Below are 13,182 nucleotides of genomic sequence, written 5' to 3' on the forward strand. Positions count from 1 at the left end.
GGCTGTACCAATATCTATCTCCTGTGACTTACTAGTTTGTGCACAAGCCTGGCAATTCCCGCAGGGATGATGTCCCTGAACGGGTGGAAGGTTCCAAAGTGACCCTACCGGCCTTGGTGGTTCTTCAAGTGGCCTCGTGTGTACTAGTCTGTCTCTAAGATTTGGGCCTCTCTTAAAAGACACCAAAGGACGAGCGAGTGTTAGGCTTCCAGAGTTTAAGATAGGCCAGTGTTTCTTAACCAAGCTTTGAATGTTGTTAGAAAGACTCCCAAAAGTCTGGACAAAAGTGAGGCGTTCTAACTCGGGCTTCGGAGGTCTAGGTTCCAACAAGGCCTCACGATTATTATTCATCGCCCTTTTCAAAGACCTCTTCACAAGTTTCGGGGGGTATTTCCGTGCCACCAATTGCATACTTAAGTCCTTTGCATGTTGTTTGAAGGCTGTTGTTGTCGAGCAGTTCCTCTGGACACGTAAAAATTGGCTGAAGGGTAGACTCTCCCTTAATGCTTTTGGATGATTGCTATTAAATAACAGCAGGGAGTTCCTGGCAGTGGGTTTCCTGTAGAGCTCTGAACGTAGTCCTTCTGGGCCAGCAGAGATCAATAAATCTAGGAACGCTAGTTGATTGTGCCCGATTTCAATGGTGAATTTAAGATAGTTGTTTCTTCCATTCAACCACTCAAGAAATTCAAGGCAACTCGCACTTGACCCTCTCCACACCACAAAAATGTCGTCGATATACCTTTTCCAGGTCATCAGGTTATCGGCGAAAGGATTATCATTAGTCAACACGTGACTCTGTTCAAATGAATGAACATATAGGTTAGCCAGGCTGGGGGCATAAACGCTCCCCATGCTGGTCCCCGATGTTTGTAAGTACACCTGTTCTTCAAATTGGAAGAAGTTCTGTTTCATGGCCATGGTGGCACAGGCCATTATGAATCTAACGGGAGTGATGCTGTCCAATTCCCTAGATTCTAAAAGTTGGTACACTACTTCCAATGTCTCATCCTGAGGGATGGAGGTATATAATGCCTCCACATCAAAAGACACTAAGAGGTCCCTCTCTGTGTCGAATTCAATATCAGGTAGTAGCCTCAATAAGTCAGTGGTGTCCTTGAGATAAGTGGGCATCTCCAGTACCAAAGGTTTCAGGAAATGATCCACGAAGGTGGAAAGGGGTTCCAAGGCTGATCCAATCCCCGAAATAATAGGGCGCCCGGGGGCGGTCATTGCTCTTTATGAACCTTTGGTAAGGTATAAAAGTAGGGCATTTTAGGGAATTCCGTGCACAAGTAAAGAGCTTCGGCTGGTGTGATCCATCCTTCCGACAGAGCTTCTTCAACCATAATTTTGATGTCCCGTTTCAAACCTTCAGTAGGATCATGATTCACAGGAGTGTAGGCATGCCGGGTACTCAATTGTCTCAAGCACTCAGCTCGGTAGACCTCAGTGTCCAAAAGGACAATTGAGCCGCCTTTATCAGCTGGCTTTATGGTTAACTCTTTATTATCTGTCAGGGATTTCAATGCCAAGTGATGTGACTTCGGCAGATTCTGAAAAGTCTTGTGCTTGGTGCTAAAGAGCTCATCCAATTCCTTCTCTACCGCCTGTTCATAGGCTAACACCTGTGGAGGCATCAAATGAGTCGGGGGAGTGAAGGTTGATTTGCATTTTAAGCCAGTGTTTGTCTCAGCATCATCCTGTGTTGAGGTTTCTTTTCCAGCAAAGAAAAAGTGAAGTCTAATTTTCCTCAGGAACCTAGCCACCTCCAAACGAGTTTCGAACTCATCATTCTCATGGGTCGGCACGAAGCCCAGTCCTTTATTGAGGGCCTCCTCCTCAATAGGGGTTAGAATATGTTGGCTCAGGTTCATGACTATACTGGAGCTGCACTGCTCTGGCCCGCCTCCTTGTTCTTGGACGAGTTGCTCCTCAGTGTCCTTCCTTCTGTTGACGATGGGGGGGGGCTGAAATGGACCTGAGGCTGTGGGTTCCCTCTCCTCCTGCCTCGGGATCTGCCCCGGCCAAACCCTAAAAAAGGCTGCCCGTTAAAATTGTTGGAGGGGAAGTTCCCTGGGAAATTCGTCATGGGCGGGCCCATAGGTTGTTGGAAAGGGCCAGGTTGTTGTGGAGGGTAGAAAGGTGGCATACCACCGTAGTGCCAAGGATTGGGTGGCCACCATTGTTGTTGCTGGTTGCCTATTATGGCTCAATATTTGCGCAGTGACTGTGCCCCTACGGGTCTCTTAGTGACAAACGCACCAAGGTTGTTCTTGAGTGATAAAGAATTTTTAAAAAGGCAGGAGGAGAGGGAACCCACAGCCTCAGGTCCATTTCAGCCCCCCCCCCATCGTCAACAGAAGGAAGGACACTGAGGAGCAACTCGTCCAAGAACAAGGAGGCGGGCCAGAGCAGTGCAGCTCCAGTATAGTCATGAACCTGAGCCAACATATTCTAACCCCTATTGAGGAGGAGGCCCTCAATAAAGGACTGGGCTTCGTGCCGACCCATGAGAATGATGAGTTCGAAACTCGTTTGGAGGTGGCTAGGTTCCTGAGGAAAATTAGACTTCACTTTTTCTTTGCTGGAAAAGAAACCTCAACACAGGATGATGCTGAGACAAACACTGGCTTAAAATGCAAATCAACCTTCACTCCCCCGACTCATTTGATGCCTCCACAGGTGTTAGCCTATGAACAGCGGTAGAGAAGGAATTGGATGAGCTCTTTAGCACCAAGCACAAGACTTTTCAGAATCTGCCGAAGTCACATCACTTGGCATTGAAATCCCTGACAGATAATAAAGAGTTAACCATAAAGCCAGCTGATAAAGGCGGCTCAATTGTCCTTTTGGACACTGAGGTCTACCGAGCTGAGTGCTTGAGACAATTGAGTACCCGGCATGCCTACACTCCTGTGAATCATGATCCTACTGAAGGCTTGAAACGGGACATCAAAATTATGGTTGAAGAAGCTCTGTCGGAAGGATGGATCACACCAGCCGAAGCTCTTTACTTGTGCACGGAATTCCCTAAAATGCCCTACTTTTATACCTTACCAAAGGTTCATAAAGAGCAACGACCGCCCCCCGGGCGCCCTATTATTTCGGGGATTGGATCAGCCTTGGAACCCCTTTCCACCTTCGTGGATCATTTCCTGAAACCTTTGGTACTGGAGATGCCCACTTATCTCAAGGACACCACTGACTTATTGAGGCTACTACCTGATATTGAATTCGACACAGAGAGGGACCTCTTAGTGTCTTTTGATGTGGAGGCATTATATACCTCCATCCCTCAGGATGAGACATTGGAAGTAGTGTACCAACTTTTAGAATCTAGGGAATTGGACAGCATCACTCCCGTTAGATTCATAATGGCCTGTGCCACCATGGCCATGAAACAGAACTTCTTCCAATTTGAAGAACAGGTGTACTTACAAACATCAGGGACCAGCATGGGGAGCGTTTATGCCCCCAGCCTGGCTAACCTATATGTTCATTCATTTGAACAGAGTCACGTGTTGACTAATGATAATCCTTTCGCCGATAACCTGATGACCTGGAAAAGGTATATCGACGACATTTTTGTGGTGTGGAGAGGGTCAAGTGCGAGTTGCCTTGAATTTCTTGAGTGGTTGAATGGAAGAAACAACTATCTTAAATTCACCATTGAAATCGGGCACAATCAACTAGCGTTCCTAGATTTATTGATCTCTGCTGGCCCAGAAGGACTACGTTCAGAGCTCTACAGGAAACCCACTGCCAGGAACTCCCTGCTGTTATTTAATAGCAATCATCCAAAAGCATTAAGGGAGAGTCTACCCTTCAGCCAATTTTTACGTGTCCAGAGGAACTGCTCGACAACAACAGCCTTCAAACAACATGCAAAGGACTTAAGTATGCAATTGGTGGCACGGAAATACCCCCCGAAACTTGTGAAGAGGTCTTTGAAAAGGGCGATGAATAATAATCGTGAGGCCTTGTTGGAACCTAGACCTCCGAAGCCCGAGTTAGAACGCCTCACTTTTGTCCAGACTTTTGGGAGTCTTTCTAACAACATTCAAAGCTTGGTTAAGAAACACTGGCCTATCTTAAACTCTGGAAGCCTAACACTCGCTCGTCCTTTGGTGTCTTTTAAGAGAGGCCCAAATCTTAGAGACAGACTAGTACACACGAGGCCACTTGAAGAACCACCAAGGCCGGTAGGGTCACTTTGGAACCTTCCACCCGTTCAGGGACATCATCCCTGCGGGAATTGCCAGGCTTGTGCACAAACTAGTAAGTCACAGGAGATAGATATTGGTACAGCCAGACCGTGGAAGCAGATCAAATTCACGAGTTGCAGCAGTGATCATGTGATCTACTTGATTACTTGTCCGTGTGGCTACAGGTATGTGGGCATGACTACCCGTAAGGTCCGCATACGCATATCTGAACACAAAAGCACCATCAGGTGTGCCAGACAAGCCACTAAGTTAACGGCTCACTTTCTTGAAGCTAAGCACTCGGCCACGGATTTCCAATGGACTATTTTGGAGCAACCGTTTATTCCGAAACACACAGCGGATGTGACAAGGTACCTCCTGAAAAAAGAGCAAAGGTGGGTGCTGAGATTGAAGACACACAGAGGAGGTCTGAACGATGACATCCCTTGGTCCTCCTTATGACTCTGCCCAGAATAATAGTGCAGGGCACCATTGTTTCTACCTGCATTGTTGGCTGGTAATGACGTATGAGAATTTTTCTGTTCCTTTCATATGTAGCCACAATGGCTGAGCCACAGTCCGTGGCTGATTTTGTCCTTCCTGATCGCCTCGTGCCTCCATGTGGGATGCTGTTCCCATAAACAGGTCCAGATTATACTGATCCTAGCAATATATTTGGATCACTGTGTCTAGGTTATTCCACCTCAAACAGTAACGTTATGCTTCTATTACGCCTTACTAGACGCACTTTTGGTTAACATTAACCACAGTGACCATCGTGTCTTTTTCCTCTTTGGACACCTGAGGAGGCAACAGTCATAAAAAACTAAAAAACTAATTTATTCGTCCTCTTGAAAGATCTCTTTGACGCACTTTCGGTTACCACTAATTACTGTAACCATCGTGTCTATCTCCTCTTTGGCCGCCTTAGGAGGCGACAGTCACTGAAAATTAATTCATTCGTCTTCTTTTGTAAGATCGCTTTGACATTCCGGAGTTCACCCTGCTTGCGGGACCCTGTCCGTGCTGTGTTTACAACAGGTACGGACCCGCGTCACCATGACTACTGTTTGCAGGTCTGGCCAATGTATGCTTTCATTTTTGGCTGCATCAGCCAATGAGATGAGAGGGCTCGTCTAAACTCCGCTTGATGCTCATAGGTCCGCTAGTCAACCCATGTGACTCGGCGACCGATAGGAGCGCGGCTTATATGCTTCTGCTACCCCGCCTCTCGTCACCTCCCCAGTCGGCTAGGACGCCGGCACGGAGTACCGACGGAGAGGTAGGCGAAGCACGTCGGTGTTCCACGCGCTTTCCCGCGCTCCTCCCTTGATTTTATTTCAGTTTACTTAACTCTGACACTGAGCATAGACCTCGCGCTCGCTGCCCTTAAACGCGCAGAGCCGCGTTTTTCTAACTAACGACAGCAGCCGCTAGACACAGCCCTGGCCCCGCGAGTGGTGGATACTATAAAGATCCTTGATGTAGAGATACTGATACCACTGCTTGTCGGCAATCGTTCAGAGGAAGTGCCTTACTCCTGGTGTGTGTGTTGTGTGTTTTTTACGTGTTTCTTGCATGTTTTATAGAGCGGTGCTTCATCTTTTCCCTGAGCCACTGCCAGGTGGGGTGAGGCTGGTCATCCTTACAGATCTAGGTAAGGACGACGATATATTCGGCTTATGAAATTGTCTTTCCGAATATTCTAATCCTGGCCATATGAGTATTTATTACCTATATGTTAACACTGTTAATGTGATGCAAAGCTTGATCCACATAAATTGGACTTTCTGGTCAGCCCACTGGATACTGTTAACCACACCTAACCCACCTTTTCTCTCCTCAGTGATTAACACAGACTGTAAAGGCACCGGGAGCATTCAGGTGACTTGTTTGCACTTGTACTGTTACCCTGTTGTCATCTTTCACTCATTATTTTTAATTCACTTGGTGCAGTAGTTTTTATTTAGATTGGTCCTGAAGAATGCAAGGGAACTATAGTCCCATTATTGCAGAAACTAGTCGACCTACTTTAACCTAGAGCAGTCTACCTTATGAGAAGGCCTTAGGTTATACCTGTTTTTATACTTTGGTATGTTAGGCAGACACGGAATAAACTTTTTTCAAGTGCCTATTCAAACCAATTTTAAACATACACTATATGGGTTTCTTTCACGTTATCACTTTTTTCAGCACTGCACACCCCAGTCCCACACCCAGGGCCACTTACCAATATCAAGTGGTCTACCACACTGTCATTGCCATTCTCCTTTGAGGAACCCCCTTACCATCGGGTTGACCTCTCAGTGTGGCACCGAGCTCCTCAGACGGGTGGTACGGATAAAATCCCAAATGATGAAGGGCGGATCCACACGGTGACTGATGGGTATTCTCCTCATCCTGTTGAGAATCTTTTGTGTTGTATCACTGTGGTTCACCGGGAAAGGTTGGCTTTCTGTTGCATGTGGGCACACTCCTCGAGACCCTCTGGTACCTTTTGTTGTTGATATGCCTGTTGGGGATTGTACCCAGAGCAAGGTCTGTAAACTTCCCCTAGGTCCCCCCCTACCGTAGTGTTTTGTTTGTCTCAATATAATCCTGCCTTTAACCGACATTTATGGCATTTTTTTGTCTTTGTGTTCATTCGTGAGTTTTTGTAATTCTGCTTTCTGTTAAGAGGCTTATAGGTATTTCATACAAAATAAGACAGATACATTGCTAGGCTTGCTTGATAGATCATAACATTTGATTGAATCTACTTTCTAATTAAAACTGATGATTTCATTGAGGCAGAATACCATTAGTAGAATATATCCCAATGATTTATCACATTTTCTTGTATTGCAGGTTAAGTAGGGCATGGCCGTACTCACAGCTGGGGCTAGCAGCCTGCTTGGATTGTGCACAGGGCCTAAATTCAATGGGTCGGCTGCCTCCATGGGTTCAAATCTTGATGTAGTATCTCTCAAAAATCCCTAGAAATTCAATGAGACAAAGTCTCTATTAAAGTGAAGTTATTGTTAGAATTAGTTATAAGACCTTATCGTATCTTTAAAGAAATCTCTGACACTCGCTACAGTTAAAGTACAAATATAGTTACCAACTAAAACCAAAAAAGCTCTGAAATTGACAAATTATGGATAGCTCCACAAACTATAATTCATGTAACACCCATGAAAATCGTAGTTCACACACCAAAAGCAAGGCTTATGTCCTTCTAATTGCCAGAGGGGCATTTTTTCGTCCATCATCCATGTTAGTACAAAAGTCAGTTTGATTTGATTGGCTGGCCACAACTGCCAAGAACATTTTCCAGCCACCCCCATTCACATGCACTTATGGGTGGAACCCAAGGCTCTCCTTTAGAGATTAGCATAAAAAAGATATTTCTGGCTGCAGGTACAATGGTACTATCACGGTACCCAGCCACAGTAGTGGTAGTCCCACAGGAGCTCTACATAAACATCTACCCCATGGTAGCATGGTACTGTGCAAGCTTCCCTGTGGGGTGGGTGGGTGCAGGCCCTGCACAGGGGGCGTGTGAACACCCGCAGGTGGTTTGGGCAGCCAGGCCATGCGGCTATCCCCTGATGAGCATCGCCAAATGGTTGGTCATCACTGGGGATGTTGGGCGCAGGGCCTGGCCGGAGGCCCTGTAGCCAACTCCCTGGTGTACATAGCCAAAAACTGTGCACAACAGGGAGGTTGGGCATATGCTTTATTTTTTAATATGATTTTTTTTTAAACTGCAATTCAAGGTGACATTATAATTTGATGCTGAATTGATATAAAACTAGTATTTAAAAAACAAATATATAATATTTTACTGATCAAACTATAACTTGTGCCCCTGCCATGCACTGCTTATGTCCTTACATACTACATTACTCATCACATGCTAAGTGACATAATTGATGACATTACTGATGACATCATCCAGTCAATGTAACAGTGTCCCATTGGATTTGTGGACTTGGTGTATACCTGTGCCAAATTGTTTACCACCAATTAAGTAATAATTCAATAAACCTTTGACCACATGCTGGAAACATGCCATATCTGTCAACTCACCCAGATTTGGCGTATGTTAACCATTTTTTGCTCATATTCTACTACCTAGCAAACAATGGGGCTATCCCCTTTTTAAACCTGAAAGACCCTGCAAAACAAAATTTGGACTGTATCCACCATTACATAATCACACTTGTAAAGACTTCACATAATCAGCAATTTTAAGTCAAAAGGCTGAGGGGTATGTTTTTACTACTGATAAGACAACTTCTGCCAAGCCTTATTGACCACCGTTCGTAGTTTGGTAACATACACTACACACATTCCTGAGATGAGCGTAATGCCATACAACATTGGAGACATGCTAACCCCTCCAGTGTGATTTAAATAACCTATAAGCGAGACACCCAAACATTCAACAATATTCAACAAAATACAACGCCTGAAAATCTACACAGAAGTTCTAGATATGAACCGCCACACCTTATACATAGAACATTTTGATAGTCCTATATGACTACTATTTAGCAGATGCACAGCTATTTATCTATTTATTTATTTATTTTCCGTATTTATAAAGCGCGACACTCATCCCAAGGGATATCACGGCGCTATGAACCAAGAGAGACTACTGAGGCATTGCTGGGGGGTTATATTTTAGGGAAGGGTTATGTTTTAGGGAAAAGGTGGGTTTTCAGTTTTTGTCGAAACTGAAGATAGTTTGTGGTGTGTCTAATGTCGGAAGGTAGGTCATCCATCTTCTGGCTGCCAGGTAGGAAAAGGCGCGGCCACCTGTTCTGACTTTGTAAATACGCTTAGGTTTGGCCAGAGCTGATTGACTTGATCGTAGATTCCTGTTGGGAACGTAGAAGTCGATCCTCCCTTGGAGAATTGTGGGGCCAGTTTTGTGAAGAGGTCTGTGCGTGTGACTTAGTAGTTTAAAGGCAGCTCTCTGGCGCATCGGTAGCCAATGAAGTTTCTTTAGGCATTCCCATGCCGAGTCTCCCTTGCCTTTATTACAGGCATGATTATTGGTGCATGATTCATTGTGAATAGAAGCCATGCTTTGGCTTTAAGTCACAACCTATTCTTCAACCCACATCAGGTTTGCTCAGTATTTTCCTTGTTTAACATGAAGTGATACTTGCACCCTAAACTTTAGTGATTTGTAAATGGTGCATCTTATAACTTTGAATATGCCAACCACATTGTCTTCAGGTCTTACACTGTTTTCTTGCTATGCACCCGCACATGTACATACAGTAACTTTAAGTGCTATATATGACAATGATGTCATTGAGTTGCCATCAGTGATGACCCTATGCCCCAGGGCCTTAAAATATAATATTTGGAGAGAAGGCACCTGGCCCCCCTCCATGAGGATTAAGAGGCCCCTCTCCCTGAGCCCAAATGAGCCCACAACACCTGGGGCCATATATCAATTCTAAAGGAGGGGGCATGTCCCTCCTTCCAGAGCAGTAAAAAGCCCTGTGGACCCCAACCCCGGGAAAAATACTTTACCATCGGTAAGGTGGTGCAAGGCCCCCTCCCTGAACTCAAATGGGCCCAGGACCCCATCCCTAGTGGTGATGACATTTGAGGTATCATCAGTGACATCACTGACCATGTCATGAGTGAAGTAATATGTGATATCATAAGCAGTGCATTGCAGGGGTGTAAGTTAAAGTTAGCTCAGGTAACTATAACTGCTTGATTTCACTGTTGTGTGTGTGAGTGAAATCTGAGCCTTACTATAACATCCCTGTAAGCTTTGCTTTTTCAGTGAATTTCCAAGTTTTTTAAATTCTTTTTCCTAACTATAATGTCCCTGTAACCATTGTTTTTTTCCACTGAATTTCTAAAATTCAATTTCCCAACTATAATTTCCCTGTAAACTTTTGTGTTTTAACTAAATTTGTAAAGTTTCTTTCAAAAAAATTCCTAACTTTAACCATTAACCTTTGACACTGAGGGGCATATGTACAAGTCCCTATCGACAACACAAAGTCACTTTTTTTGACACTGTGGTGGCGAAAGGGGCATAGCCATATTTACAAGACAACGTTAAGCCTCTTGTCGTGGCTTAACGCTGCCTTGTAAATAAGGCCCCCTTTCAAACTATGTTTAACATGAAAGGGGTGGGCTGTGGGTGTTGCGGTGGGTGTTCCACAGCAACAGACCATTTTATATATATAAATATATATGTATCATCAGTAGTTAAAGCCTACCTTCTAAAAATTCAAATTGGCTGTGGCAATCTCTGCAATCTCAACAATGCTTAATCAGCGTATGAATAAGTGGTAATATCAGTATATAACTGAAGACAATATTTGAAACAGGAAATTCATTAAATACTTTATAGGATTTTAAACGTCATGGGATATTATAAACAAAATTGATTTGTACGGCATTTTATGCTAATGAGTATTAGAAGGCTAAACAGCAGCACACACAATAGTTAAAGAGATTAGGGGAAAATTGAAATCTCCTTAGTGGAAAGACTGTTGCTGCATATTTGATTTTACAAGTGGTTTAGAAACAGCTGTTTCTCTGCTTTACATTCACACATTTTCCAAGCATGTGATTATTAAACTCATTATGGGTTTTAACAGTAGCTACAGCAAGGCCTAGAATGCAGGAACACCATTTATTGTGGTCTGAGACTACAGATTGTTCAGCAGCTTGTTTTAATTTCAGTTTCAGTATTCATTTAAAGGTAAGCCTCTTACACTTTACAGAGAAATACCAGTATTTCATCATGTTAAAGCACCTACCTGAACGGGATGACCTAGGATTTGCGATTCATGATGAATCTCCATGGACATCTAGCATGAAAAGTTGGGGTGGTAAATGGCACACTACTTTATTTCACTCTTCATTGTATATCCATTATACCACGCCAGCCCTGAATCCAAATTAGGCCCTCATTACAAGTCAGGCAGAGTGAAACTACCTCGTGGAATTTCAGTCCAACTAATTCTAAGTCGTTTGGCTTTCCACACCAAGTTTTTCTGGTTGTGGTAGAACCAGACTTAATTTTGCTGTGCTGCGCAGCAATTCTGCATAGAATTTTCACTTGAGGCTTTGGCTGCAGCACCCAAGCCTTCATCACCAGGTTTTTTTAATGACAGGGATAGGATTGTGCTCCTCCCTGCAACGAAGCACATTTCCCTTTTCCCCTCCCTCGCCCCCTCCCTCACTTCCACCCCACCCAGAGGCCTCTGCAAACATTTGCTACCTGCTCAGAGCAGGTGATAAATGTATGTGTTAAACTATGTGGACTAGTGAGTTAGTTTTATGTGGTTGTACAGCAAGAAAAAACGGTATACTTTGGTAATGTCCTGTTCCACTGGGTTTCCCTTGCAATTGCACTGCACTGGGGAAAATGTGTCAGATGATAACAGTTAAATCACATGTAATTTTACCTTGCCACTAGTACTAGGGTATGTCCACAGAGCATCTACCACTGGCAGCAACTGCTGGTCTCTAGAATCTTCCCCTTCAATCACACATAATATTCCAAACACCCCTCTTCCACTACTTATGGGATAGTACCATGAGCAATAATTTCCCGACACTTGAGGCTTACATTTTCGTTCTCAAGACTTCGATGTGGACATTGTACTGTAGGCTGCAAATGGAGAGGCTTCTCTCAGCCCTAGTTCTGTCTAAGTCACCCTGAATCCACTATGCCCCTCCCATGTTAACTAAATAGGAGATCCAATATAGAAATTCTATAAGTCGGCACTTTGCATTTCTACTCATTAGATTGCCTTCAGTTTGCTTAATACTAAAGCAAACAGAAATCTCGGGCTAAAGAAGTTAATACATTTCTTACGCAGTAATTAGACAATAAAACAATGTCCACACTGTTACAGGTGTATTTAATTGTATTCAATTATATTCTAAAATAACTATAAATGCAAATAATATAAGACTCTGCTTAGATTCACTAATGCATTAGATGCCTATTTATATAGACTACACCGAATATATCGAGGTTTTGAGTATTCTTCCATATTTGAGATGTGACCTAAATGCAGAAATAATCAGTAGTCCCAAATATTCCCTTTCTTCCCTAATGAGTCAGTGGCAGATACAAAGGTTAGATCCTGATCAGCCTTTCGAAGGAAACCTTAGGCACTAGTTTTGAAAGATTTAGTATTCTGATGAGCTGCCTGTGCACTACTGATGAGTCAAACCTCATTCTGTCCTTCCCTTTTCCTGAACAGCATTCGGTCATACAAAAACATTTATGTGTTGCGGCAATCAATTTCATCTATGCAATACTGCAAGCTATGAATCTCATGACTCTGTAATCTATAGGTTGAAATCTTCTCATATCCCCTGAGTTTAAATGAATCTTACTGATGGAGCTTCACTAGTCTCTGTATCATCAGAACTGCAATAACTACCTGATGTGTGGCATAATTAGAGCCCTGATATATTAAATGGTTTTTCCCATTCTGCATCAATTGGGAAATGCACTGATCAATAAGGGCCTAGGGTACTGTCTCCTATGTGACAGAACATTTTTAAAGCAATTCATTGAACTGTCATTTCATACTCAGGGCCTGATTCATAATGGTAAACTTCGAGTAAAGTCTAAATGTACTACTTTTTGGCATTTACCAATGTAAGTTACTATTAGCAACTTTTCTACTAGTAACTTTACTTGTAGTAAAGTTACTAGTAGTAACTTACCTTTGTGAATACAAAAAAATAGTAAAGTTAGGCTTCAGTAGTAAACTTAGACTTAAGTCCAAGTTTACTACTTTATAGACTACTAGCAACTGTACTACTGGTAATTTGGCTGGTAGTAGCATTATTACTAGTAAGATTACTAGTAGTAAAGTTACTAGTAGTAACTTACCTTTGTAACTACCAAAAAGTAGTAAACTTAGACTTAGTAGTAAATTTAGGGCCAGATTCACTAAGGTGAACGTAGACCTGAAGTCTAATG

This window comes from Lissotriton helveticus, chromosome 8 (genome assembly GCF_964261635.1).
Source record: "Lissotriton helveticus chromosome 8, aLisHel1.1, whole genome shotgun sequence".
NCBI classification, from domain to species: Eukaryota; Metazoa; Chordata; class Amphibia; order Caudata; family Salamandridae; genus Lissotriton; species Lissotriton helveticus.